Here is a 17861-nt window from a genome sequence, read left to right as displayed (position 1 = left end):
CCAAAGGTGAAGGAAAGAGAAGGAGGGGAACGCTTCTACCCTCTGACTTCTCTCCCTCCCTGACATCCCCCTCTCCCCTTGAGGACATCATCCTTAAAATATATTTCATTTCACAGCTGCATTATGGTACCACAAAATCCTGTGAATCCAATTTAAGAACAGATTACCTCCTCACTTACTTCATTTGAAGCAATTACATGTTAATTTTCATTGAGACCAGCCTAATGCATACCAATCTGATGCGGCAATCTCATTTGAATACTTGAGGGAGCATTCCTTGGGCTTTGGGCTCCCGAGGCTTCTAGTTTAAAGGGCCACTTCATATTGCTTTCTCTTGCTTTCTTTCTGGCTCTTTTGCGTTATGCATGTTCTGCTCACCCCTTATGTTTCCTAGCATGGGACTCGTTGCCTTTCTCCCAGCAGCATTTCCAGCCAGCTGGTATCACTCATGAGATTGCAGAAAGAAAACGGGGGTGGAAAAAGCTGCATTAGCAAAAGTCCACACAACCTGATTAATTGAGCGTGACTTTGTCACAAACTCAGCGGAGTTTGCCAAAAGGAAGCAAGTCTGGATAGCTCATCACGTAGGGTTGCCAGACTCAGGGCCTGAGACTGATCCTGTATCTTTAGGAGAAGAGAAAGTCAGCCAAGTGCAGGTGTTCTTGCAACACTGTAATGAGAAAAACCGCAAGGTGGAATTCTCCCTTCCCCCTGCACAGCTTTTAAAGATACAGAAGACCCCTTAGAGGCCGGGCCTGGCAACCAAGAGGTCTTCTGTATCTTTAGAAGTTGTGCAGGTGGAAGGGAGAATTCCACCTTGTGGTTTTTCCCATTACAGTGTTGCAAGAACACCTGCACTTGGCTGACTTTCTCTTCTCCTAAAGATACAGGATCAGTCTCAGGCCATGGACCTGGCAACCCTACTCATCAGCCTGGCTCTGTTTTCAGCCTGGCCCTGTGGTAACTTGAAAGAAGGCCCTCATCAGTTTCTGGATCTCCTTCCCTACCCCTTTGTTGTTATACACCTTCAAGTAAATTATGACTTATGGTGACCCTATGAATCTTTTTTGGATATATTCATAGGGTTTTCATGGTAAGAGGTATTCAGAGGTGGTTTTACCATTGCCTTCCTCTAAGCCTACGGCACCCAGTATTCCCATGTGGTCTCCCATCCAAGTACTAACCAGGCCTGACCCTGCTTAGCTTCTGAAATCAGACTAGATCGGGCATCTTCAGGGTAGTATGGATGTAGGCTCCCTACCCTTTAGGGATGGGTGATAAATGCTCTAACTTTGTATTTTGATGAAAATCAGCTTAATTCACACCTCCAGGACCCATACGCAAATCAAAACACGGGTATCTTTTGACATTTGCTTTCCTCTGAATTTTATGGTGCAGTTCTCCAACCCAAAAAGTGTGCACAAAAATCATATATTAGTGAAAATATTGCACAAAACATCATCATGTTAAGGGAAATTATTTGCAAAAAAATATGTAGTGTGGAGTAGGGATGGAAAGATCTGGCAATTTTGGTTCTCTCAGTTTCTAATTTTTCCAAACTTAAATTCAGTTCTCCACATTTCTGCAGCAATTTGTAATTTTTAAAAAAAGAAATCCTCATGAAAATTCTTCGGCATTTTAGTGCGAATTTCTCTTAATAAACACATTTTTGTAGGCAGTTTTGACTAATATACATACTTTCCAAGCTACTTCTTTTCATATAATGTATTTTTGCATGTTATTTTCAACCATATATTCATTTTATGTGCACTTTCCCCAAACATACGCATTTTTATAAACATTCTTTGCTTGGCAAACTGCATTGCAAAATTCGATTAAGTCCAAATTTTGAAGGATGGCTGTGTTTCAGATGCCATATTGTTTTGGAAAGTGCGAATTTGATAGATTCAGTTTGAAATGCAAACTGAATCAAAAATCTCACCCATCCCTAGTGAGGAGAAATGCCCATGCAAATTTCCCTGCAGATCTTTTTTAAAGAAAGAAATTGCACATTGATACACAAAAGAGGTGAATAGAACTCAGGGCTGTATCCAACCTACTCTGTCTGCTAGGGAAAGGTTTCTTGCTCTCACTGACAGGTGTATTTTAATGTTGCCCAACAGAGGTATGCAATGTAACCATTTCACTAGCAGAAAGTCATTGCACAATAACATTCCTGCGCTTTTGGCTGGGGCGGATTTGCCTATACCCTATTATCGGGAAGGCTCGGGAAGGTTCCAGAAAATTGTGTAATAGGTCAGGTGGTGCACCTTGACCAATTGGGTAAGGGTTTTGAGCAGCTATATATAGCCTGCTCCTCCTTAAGTGCACGCCTTTTTCACCTTGCGGCACCCACCCACCCCTCCCTTGTCAGTATGGGCTCTGCTAGTCGCCTGAGGGGGCTGAGTAGGAATTTTTTTTTGGAGATTCTGATTTCAGAATGTCTTTGGTTTTGCCTACTCCATACTGCTTGGGTTTGATTCATTTGGCTTGTTCTGGGTGGGTTGTGGTGATTCCGGTTTGGCTGGCGTTGGATTCGGGCAGGTGAGGTAATTGGGGTTAAAATTGAGGTGGATGAGGCATTTGGGAAAAGGGCACCCCCTGGTGAAACATCAAGGCGTAATGTCTGGAGTGGATCCGGGGGTTGTCCACGTGGGACCGGCTTGCGCATCATGGTGAACGCCTGTATGGTGGGGCCAGGATGCGGAGGTTGGAACCACAAACCTGACTCCGATTGCAAGGAGGGAGAAGTTTTCCCACATCCTTGTCTGGGGAGTTGCAGTACGATGTGACTGACTTGCCTCCTGGTTGGGAGGGTCTAGACCCTCATAGATAGGTTGAGCCTCACCTGCCCGAAGGATTTGAGATTCTTTAATTGGCGGATTGGAATTTGATTGATTATGTGTTATATTTTAATAAATATAACATTTCAACCATACATGTGTCACGAGTCTTCCTTGGTGTGTTGGCAAATGTGCAGTTGGTTGTGCAATGAAATTAAGAGCAACCTGCTTATGCATTCTCTTGTGCAACAATGTTCCACTGGCGCAAAACATTTTGCCAGTGGAATGCACTGCTAAGTGACTTTAAATTGTAACATTGGTTACAACCCTTAAGACTGGGGGAGGGGAGAGAAAGACCAACAAATTCCTCCATTCTTTCCTACTTATTACACAACCATTGAAAACTCTGGTGCTAAATCCGAAATCTGCTAAATTCGCACCCCTCCCTAGAGTAGGACTAGCACAGAACCTTTGTGACTTTTTTCTACTAAGCCGATGGGGAATCAAATCTTATTATACCTCTCTCTGAGAGGAGATGGGTGCAATATTTGTTTTAAGTGCAGGCAATACTAACTTGAAAAGCAACAGGTTTTTACCATCTAGGCAGCATATTGTCAAAGAGACTATGGTGGTCCCATCTTCCACTGAATCTACTCAGCCCTTTGAAAATGTATCTTTTATAGCTATGACTTTGAAGCTGTGTCTATAAGATGATATGGTGGTACCTTTTATTTCCCTTTCCTTTTTTCTTTTAAAGAGGAGGTGTTGTAGGTGGAACTCTGGTGTTCATGATCATTCAAAAAAGATGTTTCAGTTACTCCAGTGTAGTATTCTGAGGCAGAAGTGGGAAAATACCTTCAAAAACATGGCCTGATTTAATAATTTATCTGAGGATTAGAGAGCAAGATTTGTTGGTGATCAAATACATTCAAATGCATTAAGGATCCCCCCAGTGATCAGATACTTGTTAAGGAATGACATAAAAGTGGTGGAAGAAACCTGGGGAAGTTGACTTGCCATGAAGGATGCCATTAACTTAGCAAGAAAATAAAACACAACAAGACTCTTGAGTTGTGAGACTCTGTTGCAGAGATCTAACTTTATAGAACTGGCAGGTGTTTTCAATCGAGGCGTAGTTTACAGGGGTACAAACGACCCAAAATCACAGCCACAACAGATTATGGCTACTATTAAACAGGGATGAGAAAAAGCCATCACTCAGTGCTAAAGCACTTGCTCTGCATGCAAACGGTCCCAGGTTCAGCCCTCAACATCTCCAGGCTGGGCTGGGAAAGACTCTTGCCTAAGGCTCTGGAGAGCTGCTACCAGTCAGGGTTTACACTGAATGGCGGTGGCTCTCCAGGGTTTCAGGTAGGAGTCTCACCCAACCCTCTCTGGAGCAGCCAGTTTCTGCTTTAAGCACCTCTTCTTGTGTGACTCAATGGTGTTTCACGTTGGGGAAGAGTGGCTGGGTCCTTTTTCATGCAAAGCAGATGCTCTGCCACTAAGATATGGCCCTTCCTAGAGGTTCCAGCCTAGCCTGGATCAGGTAGCTACCATAGGCTTCCCATCTGCCCCCCCCCGGGGGGGATATGAAAGGAGGAAAATAAATTGATTAAATGTAGATGCAAATACTCACTGCAGGGTGGAGGTGAAGAGGAGGGGGGGGAGAGAGAAAGAAAATATCTATTTCAGTCCCTGATTCCCAAGGTCCTCCTTTGAAAAGAAGAAAGGTCGGGAAGCCATTAAGAAATCAGATCCTCCTGTTCCTAGATAGTGAACCAGCTGGATTATCTCTGGAATCCTTTAAATAGGAAAACAGAGGGGGCATTTGTTTTCATGCACAATCAACACTGAGCAATGCCCAAGGCTCGCATCTGATTAGCAGCCCTGCTCCTCCAAAGAAGTCACAGAAAACTTTGATCTTTTCGTATGCATGCACTGTCCCAGAGCACAGAGGTGTCCAAACCCCAGTAAATGTTTTATCATAGCAGCCCATGACCATGTCAGAACTTTGCTCCTTCAGACCCTTGGGACCGTGATTGGAAAGACAAGGAGTTGCCCTTCCCTCCCAGTTTTTCAGCATGAGCTCAGCAGAACTAGACTCAATTTACTTCTGTTTACTTCCTGCATGGCCAGATGAAATAGGAGTTCATTAGCTTTGCTGGCAAGGCAAATCCCACCACTGCATTTATTACTCCATCCACGCATGAGGGAGAGTGTACGTTTGGGTGGAGGGGTGTATAAAAACCGCCACTGTTTTCAAGGTTGCCCAGTGTTAGCTTTGGGGTTTGGGGATCCATCCCATGTGCAGTGCACACTCAGTTGCTCCCCTTTCACCTAGAAAAAGCAGGTTGTGCTAACAAAGATTTCTTCCATGCTGTTTCTGATCTACCTGCATGCCCAGTGCCAAGCTAGAATGTTGCCACATTTGAAAAAAAAAGGATATCACAGAGTAGTGGTAAAGAAAAGCCTGGGAGGTAAATGTGGTGCTTTGGGACTCTCTACGCAACGCTCAGTGCAGCGGCAGCTGGTGGCTCCCGTGCCAGGGCAATCCACTCCTGGTTTTAGCCAGAACTTTCTACGAGCTGTCCAAGATGCTTCAGCACCTTGAAAGTTCTGACTAAAACCCAGAGTGGATTCCCCTTTCTCACTGACATGGGAGCCACCATGGCTATTGACCTGGATAGATATGTTCTGCCTCTGCTATCAGAGGCAACATGCTTCTGAATATCAGTTGCTGGAAACTGCAGGAGGGGACAGTGCTGTTGTTCGCAGCCTTCCTATAAGCATCTGGGTGGCTACTGTGAGAACAAGGTGTTGGACTACATGGGCTACTGGCTTGATCCAACAAGTTTGTCTTATGTTCTTACATGCCCAGGACTCTGCCCAGGCTATACCTTCCACTGGCCCTAATTTGTCGTGTGTCCCCCCCCGATTTTACCTGGCTGCAGAGTGTCCTTGAACAAGAGAGGATAGAGAGTTGTGTGCGTCTGGCTACACCCACCTCTAACCCTAACCCTGGAAGGTTGTCCATGAGAGAAAGTGGTCCTGGCTGCTTGAAGTTTCTTTGTTAATTCCAATTAGAGATGTGAAGGCCCAGAAAAAAACAGGGCATTTTTTTAAAAAAAGTTTTTCTGCTTTTTTTCAGAAAAAAATAACATTTGTAAAATGTTTTCATTTTTTTCTGGGCTTTCGCATCTCTAATTCCAGTACAAACTGACTTCATCTGTGTTTTTTATTTATTACTGTATCAATCTATTAAATTTATATCCTGCTGTTCCTCCCAAAAGAGCCCAGGGCAGCATTTTAAACTAATGTGTGTATTGGAACTTAGCAACCAATGACTTTCACACTTCCTAGATTTCCTGATTCAGTTCTCAGCTCAATGAATTATCAATTTGCATTAAAAATGCATACATTTTAAAATAATATCTAAATGCAAATTCTATGTGGATTTTTTTTAAAAAAAGATTAAGATAAAATTAATGCAGAAACAGGAAAATGGACTTGCAGATGAACACATGCAAAAAGAGGCATGGACAAGAAACAGACTATTCACCCATCCTTAGGTCAGAACAGTACTTAATGGGGAACAAATCTGAGCAATAGCCAGGAACCATAAAAAGCCAAGTGACCCTTTAAATAGGGAAGATGAACAATTAATCTCCTGGTGCATGCATTCCTTGAACATGTTTTTTAAAGAAGGGGGGGAAAGAGTTTTGCATAATATGAATCAAATATGTGAGGTCACTTTTTGACAAGACCCTGACCATTTTATTGTGATGGCTCTTTGCTGAACGTCACATAGCAGCAAAGACTAAAGGCAGCCAAAACATATTCCCTAAGCACACTTCCAGACTGCCACTAATTTTGGATGGGATTTAATCACATACCAGCAAATTCAGGTTGTGTAATTAAAGTAGATTGGGATCTCTCAAGCAACAAGCCTACTCCTCCCCCCAAAATTGGCCTTTTTGAGATAAGGAAAGTGATGAAGCAATGCACTGGAAAGTGTCGGATGACAGTCACTTGATGCTACATCATAACCTTACCACAAACAAATCAGAACGAAGAGTCAATAAATAGTCGACATTGTCTAATCTCCTTGCAAACTTTGTGTGAACAAATCAAAATGAATGCTCAATAAACAGGTCAACTGGAAGCAGCCTAAAACTACCCTTGGGTGCCTACCACTCCAGCTTCCTCATAGGATCCAAGCAAGAGGTTTTTAAAAAAATATTAAGTACTCATATAGGTAATACTTAAGACATATGCCATGAATTAGAATGACTGAAATAATTACACCAACCCCCTCAAGTATATCTTGACTTCAGCAAAGCTTTTGACAAAGTGCCCCATGATATTCTGATGAGCAAGCTAGCTAAATGTGGGCTGGCTGGCTGGAACAATTACCAGGTGGATTCACAGTTGGCTACAGGATCATACTCAAAGAGTGCTTATCAATGGTTCCTTCTCACACTGGGGGGAGGTAACGAGTGGGGTACTCCAGGGCTTGGCCCTGGGCCCAGTGCCCTTCAACATTTTTGTTAAAGACCTGGATGAGGAGGTGCAGGGAACGCTTATCAGATTTGCAGATAATACCAAATTGGAAGGGGTAGCTAATACCCTGGAAGACAGAAACAAAATTGAAAGTGATCTTGATAGGCTGGAGCATTTGGCTGAAAATAAGAGAATGAAATTTGGCAAGTTCAAAGTTCTACACATAGGAAAAAGAAACCAAGTGCACAGTTATAACATGGGGAGTACTTGGCTCAGCAATACTACATGCGAGAAGGATCTTGGGATTGTTGTTGATCACAAGCTGAGTATGAGTGAACAGTGTGATGTGGCTCCAGAAAAGGCAAATGCTATTTTAGGCTGCATTAACAGAAATATACTTTCCAAATCACATGAAGTATTGGTTTCCCTCTATTTGGCACTGCTTAGGCCTCATCTTAACTACTGTGTCCAGTTCTGGGCACCACAATTTAAAAAGGATGCAGACAAACTGCAAGAGGTTCAGAGGAGGGCAACAAGGATGATCAGGGGACTGCAAACCAAGCCCTATGAGGAGAGACTGAAAGAACTGGGCATGGTTAGCCTTGAGAAGAGAAGATTGAGGGGAAATATGATAGCACTCTTCAAGTACTTGAAAGGTTGTCACACAGAGGAGGGCCAGGATCTCTTCTCAATCACCCCAGAGCGCAGGACATGGAATAATGGGCTCAAGTTACAGGAAGCCAGAACATCAGGAAAAAAATCCTAAATGTTAGAGCGGTATGAAAATGGAACCAATTACCTAGGAAGATAGTGGGCTCTCAAACACTCGAGACATTCAAGAAGCAGCTGGACAGCCACTTGTTGGATATGCTTTAACTGATTTCTGCATTCAGCAGGAGTTTGGATTCAATGGTCTCATAGGCCCCTTCCAACTCCACTGTTTTATGATTCTATGATAGTTGTGGACACCTCCTCCGATTCATTAGAGTAGTGGTGGAGTAAAGAAAAGCCAGCTTGGACCGGTAATATCTAAAAGCAAAGTATATGGTGGAGTATATGATATGGAATCAGTGGTGTGCAATGTATACAGATAGATCTGAAGAAGCTCGGAGTGGCCATGTGGGGGCAACCTTTCATATTCTAACATTTAAGGTTCAAAAGTCTTATTGCTTGTCTGATTGGGTTTCAATAATGACTGCTGGCTTGACGGCTATTTTGTTGCCTTTGGAGTGGGTTAGGGATGTGACGCCTGGAAGGGCAGTGGTGTTCACAGGGTCCCCATCAGGATTGTTCGCTATTCAGAGTGGTGGTATGAAATGTCTATTTGCCTATTAGTGAATATATATATATATATACAGTGGCTATCTAGCCTGGAGGGAGAAAAAAAGCTTTCTACTGCAGAAGATTACCGAGGCAACTAGCTTAGCAAATTTAAAGAAAAAAAGGATTTGGCATTTGTCAGAATAAAAACAGCACCTGGAGTTATTCTGCCAACGGTAAACCCCTTTGGAAAGGGCTCTGGGATTTAGCAGGAAGTGATATCCTTTTACACAGAACTCTTCCATCTGAATCTGGCTGCAGAATACCACATAGAAAATTAATTCAGTAGGCATTAAACTGTGACTTCCATACACACCAATTCTTAAATGTGTAGGGGTTTTGTTGGGGGGGGGGAAGAGGAATGGATAGAAGAGATATGGTGGGCAAGGCATATGACAGCTCATCTAGATTTGTAACCTTAGCGAGTTTGCAGAGGGTCACAATAAGAACAATTTATCTCCTCTTGTGGGTATTCTAAATGTACCTTAAACAGACTGTCTGTCAAATACTCCACAATAATCCTGGATTTTCCTGGCAAATTTTGAGTAAAATGTCAGGAACTAGGGATGCAGGAGAATTTCATCCAATCTGGATTTTTAAACAAATCAATCTAATCTTCACTCACAGTCAAATACAGAGGATTAGAAGACAGTTATCCTCTGTATTGAGCACCTCCAAATTCTGTGATACAGTTCTCATCTAAAAAGAGTACAAAATGCACCCAAAAATGCATATTTTAGGTGTAGATGCATACAGTTATGCATTTTTGAGGGGGAAAGGGAAAGGCATGACTTCTAGGGAAATGCCTAGGAAAATGCATATTTTTGCAGGAAAATGTGCACAGAAAAGGCCATTTCTGTGTGTTTTTTATTTTTAAAATTTGCATAGAAGGTAAGGGAATGGACTTACACTTGAACACATCTGAAAATGACACAGACCAGAAATAAATTGACCTGTCCATCTTTACTGGGAACTCTCCTACAGGCAAACATATATTTTATTGGATTCTTGACCCAGGTGCAATTCTGCCCAAACACATCATCCGTCATGACTATCAGAATGGAAGATGTTGTAGGCCCATGGGAAACCATCTTACACCAGCACAGACTATTTTGCCCATATACAGTATCCCTGTATTGTCTATTTCTGGGCAGCAGCTCCCCAGAGTCTTATTCAGAGGTCTTTCATTCCTCCTGCTACCTTATTCTACTAACTGGAAAAAAACACCAGAGATTCGACCCAGGAACTCTGCCTGCAAATAATACGCTGTATTGTGTGCTTCTGCCACTCATAAAGGATATTTACACAACTTGAGCCTGTTTTAGTTGTTCTGTTGTTTTAATGGGACTGTTTTTTCCGTATTTTAATTATGGGTGGTTATATTTTAAAGCTTTCATGGGATTATTTTATTGCAGTTTATCAGGATGGAACATGGGCAGCAGTCAGGAAAGAGACAGAAGCCATGAAACACAAGCTGTGGAACAAGCTAGTAGAGGCAGGCCCAAAGAATGAATAAGGACCAAAGGCTGAATCAAATGGTAGAGTCTAGGACAGAGATGGGATACCTGTGGTTCTCTAGATGTTGTTGGACTACAGCTCCCAGCATCCCTGACAACGCCTATGCTGGCTTACGCTCCTGGGAGCTGGAGTCCACCATGGTGGTGGCTGGTGGCTGCATATCAATAGCACAGTGGAATTCACTCTGTGTTTCTGAACTTCCAAGCAGCTGGGCTGATGGAAAGCAAACTCTTGGAGGAGGAACCTGGGTGCCTAGTGAGCTGTGGTCATCATGTGAGGAAAGGAGCTCCTGAAGGGGGGGGCAGCTCACTTGAGGGAGAGGGAAGATGGCATCACGAGTGCAGCAGCGATCGTTTGGAGCTCCGTAAGATCTCTGACTCCCTCAAATCATTTTCCTTGCTACACATCCTAGTTTATACTGAACAGGAAATTAGGGCAATTTGAGCAAAGAGCAAGAGGAGAGGAGACGAAGGCCTTGGAAACTTTTGAAGAATTACAGAGTACATCTGGAGACCTGATAAGAGAGAGATAAGTAACCCCTTCACAGTGTGTAACTGCAGCAGTAAAAGTGCAAATACAGCCTGATAATTTATGTTAACAAGCAAGAGTTGGTTTGAGGAGGATTACACCTTTAAGTGGAGTGACTCGGCTACTATTTAGCTAATAACTACCTGGTTATTAATTACTTTCTGGAGTAAAGAAATGGTGCTAACTAGAAAGGCACAGAGAGCCCTTGGAATTTCACCTACTCCTGAGAGTTTACCATTGAACGGGCGGAGGGAAAGAAGAGAGCTGAAAAAGCGGAGTCTCCTGTCTCCTGTGCACACCCCATCTAAGAGGCAGCTGAATCAAACAAGGATCACTCACTTTACACCAGTGCCAGAAGACAGGATAGTTGATGAAGACCCCATACACACCCCAAACTTACCTCTCGATTGGTCCTTGGACCTTAAGGGCAATACTCAAGTGTCAAATGAGGAGTATTCTTCATTAAATCTGGCAGCAGAGATAGCACTTACTGAGAACACAGTGACGGTAGGGTTAACTCAATCTCCTAAGAAAGTCACTCAGACAAAAGAACTGATGCTGAAGCAACTCCCGGAGCTAGCCGCTAGTGAGGTGAAAGCAAAAAGGGATGAGGCTTCTGAGCAGTATGAGGAATCAAACAAACAGCAACTGTCCAAGGTGCTAAAACCCATGGCCGATCTACTGCTCCACTGACAAGCAGCCACCAGCCACCACTGGTCCAACAATGGGGGAGGGGCAGTGTTTGCCCACCACTAGTCTAGGACCAAGCTACACATTAGGACTGGAGTACAAAAAGGAGGCAGAGACATGGAGCTAGCCATATATCAGGCCCCAAAATTATGTTATAACCAGAGGACAAACAAGGAGGCAGGACTGAGGAGTAGACCAAGACCAAAGAATAAACCAAGGATACAGGAAGCTGCAAGAGTCCAGGAAAATCTGGTTTCCTGAGCAAGACCTTTGTACTCCTTCCTATCCAGGAGGCTGATGGCCAGGCTGTTTGACTAGAATTAGTCCAGGGCCTGAAGATACTTCTCTGAGAAGGGTACCACTTGCAGTTCAAGGGTTCTCCACACAGGGAAGCAACAGAGAGCTCCACACAGCTACACCACTCAAGGTGGGATGTATACCAGGCTCAAATCTTTTCAGGGCTGCCCTGTTCCCAATGCCAGGGTGAATGCGAGCAGAGATGGATAGCTAGGCGCACGAGCAATGTGGTGTGCCAAGACCACGTTGGGAAAACTGACCAACCTGGGTACCTTCTGTCAGGCACTTTTGTTTACTAATCTGCAGCTCATTTGGAGCAAGCCAGGCTGCCCAACCGCAGCAAGACATCTCGCTGCTGCCAAAATGGAGCCTGACCCTATTTATCCAGATGGCGCAAGCTTCCCAAGTGCTGAGGCTCCTGACGTTTTCCATAATAATGCCCAGTGGTCTCATTATATCCAAACCCTCCTTTTCTCCTTTCAGCCACGCCAGCAACATTTCCCCCACACTCTTTTTCTCCACTGGGCAGAAACAAAAGCAGAACAAAAGAAGGGGAGAAGGGAATTGGTTCTATTGTGATGTTAAAAGAAAAATCAACACACACACACACAACCTGGAATATGAATGTGTTTATTTATAAATCGAAATTCAAACTAATTATTAGCTGGCGGCTTTCAAGTAAAAATGTAGGTCATGCAATATTATGTGGGATAATAGCAATTGTTTCAAGCTCCAGGAAGCGCATAAGTAATGGGAAACTATTTGTTCTCTGCCTCGGCTCAACACAGAGTTCCCTCACTGTGCTGGATGATGACTGAAACGTGTTCAGTTATCTCCCAACCTTGATGTTGTCACAATGCCAACACTACCAGGCTTCTTTAGGGGATCAACGCTTTCTACTCAGATGCAATGCCCTATGTTATTACGACCTTTGTCAACTTTAATCTGACCTCTGTTGTCAAGACCCAGGATACAGAGTTGGGAACATCTGCATAAGAGGAAGAGTTCTGGGATGCTAAGGGCCCTGACAACCCCTCCCTGGACTGCCCCAGGAAGAAGCTACTAAAAAGCCTGCAGTAGATTATGAAGGATAGGAGCTTCCTCGTAGAACAGGGAAAGCCAATGTGGTGCTCTCCAGATGCTGTTGGACTACAGTTCCCATCACCCTTTGCCATTGACTGTGCTGGCTGGCACTGATGGGAGTTGTAGTGTGACAATGTCTGGAGGGCACCATGCCAGTCACCCCTGCCATAGCAGCACTTCAGCTGTCAGAGTAACTCTAGATCTTAGCCATGCTTCACGGTGTCCTGTCTGTGGTCGTGATGCCTTCCCAGCCATGCCAGACCATGTCAACCTGTGTTCTCATCCCTTAGCCCAACTTTTGTTGGGGCTAAAGTACTCTCCACAGCTATTGCCACCACAGGGCCGTGGCTTCTCCACATACTGTGATTTTCAATTAGAGACTCTTAAGGCAGACGTACTGTCCATTCCCACTGCTGTCTCAGTGCTGTCTCCTGCTCTGGGCACCAGCTGCTCCTGGCAGCCTACTGTCTCCAAGGCTTCAGTAGCATGCTGTTCCTTTAGTACATGTGCAGCATAAGGAAACATGACATCCAGAACTCTGGTTCTGGCTCCTGGCAGGAGTATATCAGATAAGAGGGAACACATGATAGAGCACGTATGAGATGCCACCACTCAGCCAGACTCATGGAGAAATGCATCAGATGCGACCAAAATATTGCTAGTGGATGTAGGAACAATGAAGCATAGGAAACCACCTCATACTGAGTCAGGCCATTGGTCCTTCCAGCTCAGGATTGTAACAGCTCACTGGTAACAGCTCTGTAGAATCTCATACCATTTTCCCAGAGCTTGGAAAAGTTACTTTTTTGAACTACAACTCCCATCAGCCCCAGCCAGCTTGGCCACTGGATTGGGCTGATGGGAGTTGTAGTTCAAAAAAGTAACTTTTCCAAGCTCTGCATTTTCCAGATCTACCTGCAGATGCTGGGGACGGAACCTGGGGTCTTCTGAATGCAAAGCAGATGCTCTACTGAGCTACAGTCCATAGGAAAGCAACCTTAATCCTCTCAATCACCATATTTTCTCTTGCCCCATATGCCTTGGAGGGGAAGCTGTGGGATCTCAGAGACTTGACATCAGCATAGCTTTCCTATGGTTGACACCAGAGACTTCCTGAGTTTACCACATTAATATTCACATCTCTCTCATGGTCAGACTCTCCAGAACTGCAGCAGATGATTACAGTATCCACCATAATGCAATGGAACAAACGGAACTATATGATTCCTATCTGCATTATGTCCTCTGGAACCTCTTATCTTACCATCTGACATTGAACTCTGCTTGGAGCAGAACTTGACTGCAACCCTAATCTGCTTCCAGTACCTCTGATTCCATTAATGACAAAAACAAACAGGCTATCTTCTACAGGGAGTGAACTATATATTCACATTCAACATCAAAGCAACAGCTTTCAATAAAACTACCCTGATGTACACCGCATGGTCCATAATCTGCATTATTGACACTTAACAAATACTGTTTTCCCTGCAAAATCTAAGGATGTCAATTCATCTCAGAGTGGTGCATTTTCAAAACAAAACCACATTAAAACCATCACCGTACAGCCCAAAGCTTGCTGGCACATCCATTGTTCCACTGATGCCAATGAACTTCTAATTACTATTAATCCCCAGAGGATATCCTTTAATAAATATGACAGTACTGGAATCCTACATCATAAACAGAAACCACCTTTGCATCAATAATATGGAGTACCGTTGTTGTTGTTGTTATATTTTAAAATGGCATATTCATGGCTCTTCAGGCCTACTCTTCTATCTGTAAAGCTTGCAGGTGTGGAAGGGGTAACTAGCATCTCTGCAGTATAAGAACATAAGAACATAAGAAGAGCCTGCTGGATCAGGCCAGTGGCCCATCTAGTCCAGCATCCTGTTCTCACAGTGGCCAACCAGGTGCCTGGGGGAAGCCCGCAAGCAGGACCCGAGTGCAAGAACACTCTCCCCTCCTGAGGCTTCCGGCAACTGGTTTTCAGAAGCATGCTGCCTCTGACTAGGGTGGCACAGCACAGCCATCATGGCTAGTAGCCATTGATAGCCCTGTTCTCCATGAATTTGTCTAATCTTCTTTTAAAGCCGTCCAAGCTGGTGGCCATTACTGCATCTTGTGGGAGCAAATTCCATAGTTTAACTATGCGCTGAGTAAAGAAGTACTTCCTTTTGTCTGTCCTGAATCTTCCAACATTCAGCTTCTTTGAATGTCCACGAGTTCTAGTATTATGAGAGAGGGAGAAGAACTTTTCTCTATCCACTTTCTCAATGCCATGCATAATTTTATACACTTCTATCATGTCTCCTCTGACCCGCCTTTTCTCTAAACTAAAAAGCCCCAAATGCTGCAACCTTTCCTCGTAAGGGAGTCGCTCCATCCCCTTGATCATTCTGGTTGCCCTCTTCTGAACCTTTTCCAACTCTATAATATCCTTTTTGAGATGAGGCGACCAGAACTGTACACAGTATTCCAAATGCGGCCGCACCATAGATTTATACAACAGCATTATGATATCGGCTGTTTTATTTTCAATACCTTTCCTAATTATTGCTAGCATGGAATTTGCCTTTTTCACAGCTGCCGCACACTGGGTCGACATTTTCATCGTGCTGTCCACTACAACCCCGAGGTCTCTCTCCTGGTCGGTCACCGCCAGTTCAGACCCCATGAGCGTATATGTGAAATTAAGATTTTTTGCTCCAATATGCATAATTTTACACTTGTTTATATTGAATGGCATTTGCCATTTTTCCGCCTATTCACTCAGTTTGGAGAGGTCTTTTTGGAGCTCTTCGCAATCCCTTTTTGTTTTAACAACCCTGAACAATTTCGTGTCGTCAGCAAACTTGGCCACTTCACTGCTCACTCCTAATTCTAGGTCATTAATGAACAAGTTGAAAAGTACAGGTCCCAATACCGATCCTTGAGGGACTCCACTTTCTACAGCCCTCCATTGGGAGAACTGTCCATTTATTCCTACTCTCTGCTTTCTGCTTCTTAACCAATTCCTTATCCATAAGAGGACCTCTCCTCTTATTCCATGACTGCTAAGCTTCCTCAGAAGCCTTTGGTGAGGTACCTTGTCAAAGGCTTTTTGAAAGTCTAAGTACACTATGTCCACTGGATCACCTCTATCTAAATGCTTGTTGACACTCTCAAAGAATTCTAATAGGTTACTGAGACAGGACTTTCCCTTGCAGAAGCTCTGCTCTGGCTCTGCTTCAGCAAGGCTTTTTCTTCTATGTGCTTAGTTAATCTAGCTTTAATAATACTTTCTACCAGTTTTCCAGGGACAGAAGTTAAGCTAACTGGCCTGTAATTTCCGGGATCCCCTCTGGATCCCTTTTTGAAGATCGGCGTTACATTTGCCACTTTCCAGTCCTCAGGCACAGAGGAGGACCCGAGGGACAAGTTACATATTTTAGTTAGCAGATCAGCAATTTCACCTTTGAGTTCTTTGAGAACTCTCGGGTGGATGCCATCTGGGCCCGGTGATTTGTCAGTTTTTATATTGTCCATTAAGTTTAGAACTTCCTCTCTCATTACCACTATTTGTCTCAGTTCCTCAGAATCCCTTCCTGCAAATGTTAGTTCAGGTTCAGGGATCTGCCCTATATCTTCCACTGTGAAGACAGATGCAAAGAATTTATTTAGCTTCTCTGCAATCTCCTTATCGTTCTTTAGGACACCTTTGACTCCCTTATCATCCAAGGGTCCAATCGTCTCCCTAGATGGTCTCCTGCTTTGAATGTATTTATAGAATTTTTTGTTGTTGGTTTTTATGTTCTTAGCAATGTGCTCCTCAAATTCTTTTTTAGCATCCCATATTGTCTTCTTGCATTTCTTTTGCCAGAGTTTGTGTTCTTTTTTATTTTCTTCATTCGGACAAGACTTCCATTTTTTGAAGGAAGACTTTTTGCCTCTAAGAGCTTCCTTGACTTTGCTCGTTAACCATGCTGGCATCTTCTTGGCCCTGGCGGTACCTTTTCTGATCTGCGGTATACACTCCAGTTGAGCTTCTAATATAGTGTTTTTAAACAACTTCCAAGCATTTTCGAGTGATGTGACCCTCTGGACTTTGTTTTTCAGCTTTCTTTTTACCAATCCCATCATTTTTGTGAAGTTTCCTCTTTTGAAGTCAAATGTGACCGTGTTGGATTTTCTTGGCAATTGGCCAGTTACATGTATGTTTAATTTGATAGCACTGTGGTCACTGCTCCCAATAGGTTCAACAACACTTACATCTCGCACCAGGTCCCGGTCCCCACTGAGGATTAAGTCCAGGGTTGCCGTCCCTCTGGTCGGTTCCATGACCAACTGGTCTAGGGAATAGTCATTTAGAATATCTAGAAACTTTGCTTCTTTGTCATGACTGGAACACATATGCAGCCAGTCTATGTCCAGGTAGTTGAAGTCACCCATTACTACCACATTTCCTAGTTTGGATGCTTCCTCAATTTTGATCAGGGGGACGATAGATCGTCCCCAGTATTAAGTCCCTCCTGGGGCATGGTATCACCACCCACAACGATTCTGTGGAGGAGTCTGCCTCTTTGGGGGTTTCGAGCTTGCTGGATTCAATGCCTTCTTTCACGTATAGAGCGACTCCGCCACCAATACGTCCTTCCCTGTCCTTCCGATATAGTTTATATCCAGGGATAACCGTATCCCACTGGTTTTCTCCATTCCACCAGGTCTCGGTTATGCTCACTATATCAATGCTCTTCTCTAAGACCAAGCACTCCAGTTCTCCCATCTTGGTTCGGAGGCTCAACCATCTTGGTTCAGAGGTATGATCAACCATACCTATTTATTTATTTATTAAATTTATATTCCTCCCTTTCTCCCAGAAAGAGCCCAGGGCGGCAAACAAAAAATACTAAAAGCATTCTAAAACATTTTAAAAACAAAAGACTTTAAACATATTAAAAGAAATCATTTTTTAAAACATACTAAACAAAACATCTTAAAAACAGCTTTAAAGAAACAGCTTTAAAAACTTCTCAAAAAGCAATTCTAACACAAACACAGGTATAAACTATAAGGTCTCTACTTAAAAGGCTTGTTGAAAGAGGAAGGTCTTTAGTAGGTGCTGAAAAGATAACAGAGATGGTGCTTGTCTAATAT

The 17861-nt window shown here is 43.5% G+C and overlaps 1 protein-coding gene and 1 pseudogene across 8 annotated transcripts in view; both read right to left on the bottom strand.

Annotated features, from left to right (window-relative positions):
• NTM (neurotrimin) overlaps positions 1–17861 on the bottom strand; it is a 1016090-nt gene that overhangs the window by 225771 nt on the left and 772458 nt on the right. The window lies entirely within an intron of this gene.
• Positions 1136–1254, bottom strand: LOC133368902 (5S ribosomal RNA; annotated as a pseudogene).

The sequence above is a fragment of the Rhineura floridana genome, chromosome 12, assembly GCF_030035675.1.
Source record: "Rhineura floridana isolate rRhiFlo1 chromosome 12, rRhiFlo1.hap2, whole genome shotgun sequence".
In the NCBI taxonomy this organism is placed as follows: domain Eukaryota; kingdom Metazoa; phylum Chordata; class Lepidosauria; order Squamata; family Rhineuridae; genus Rhineura; species Rhineura floridana.
This window is presented reverse-complemented; position numbering and strand designations above follow the sequence as displayed.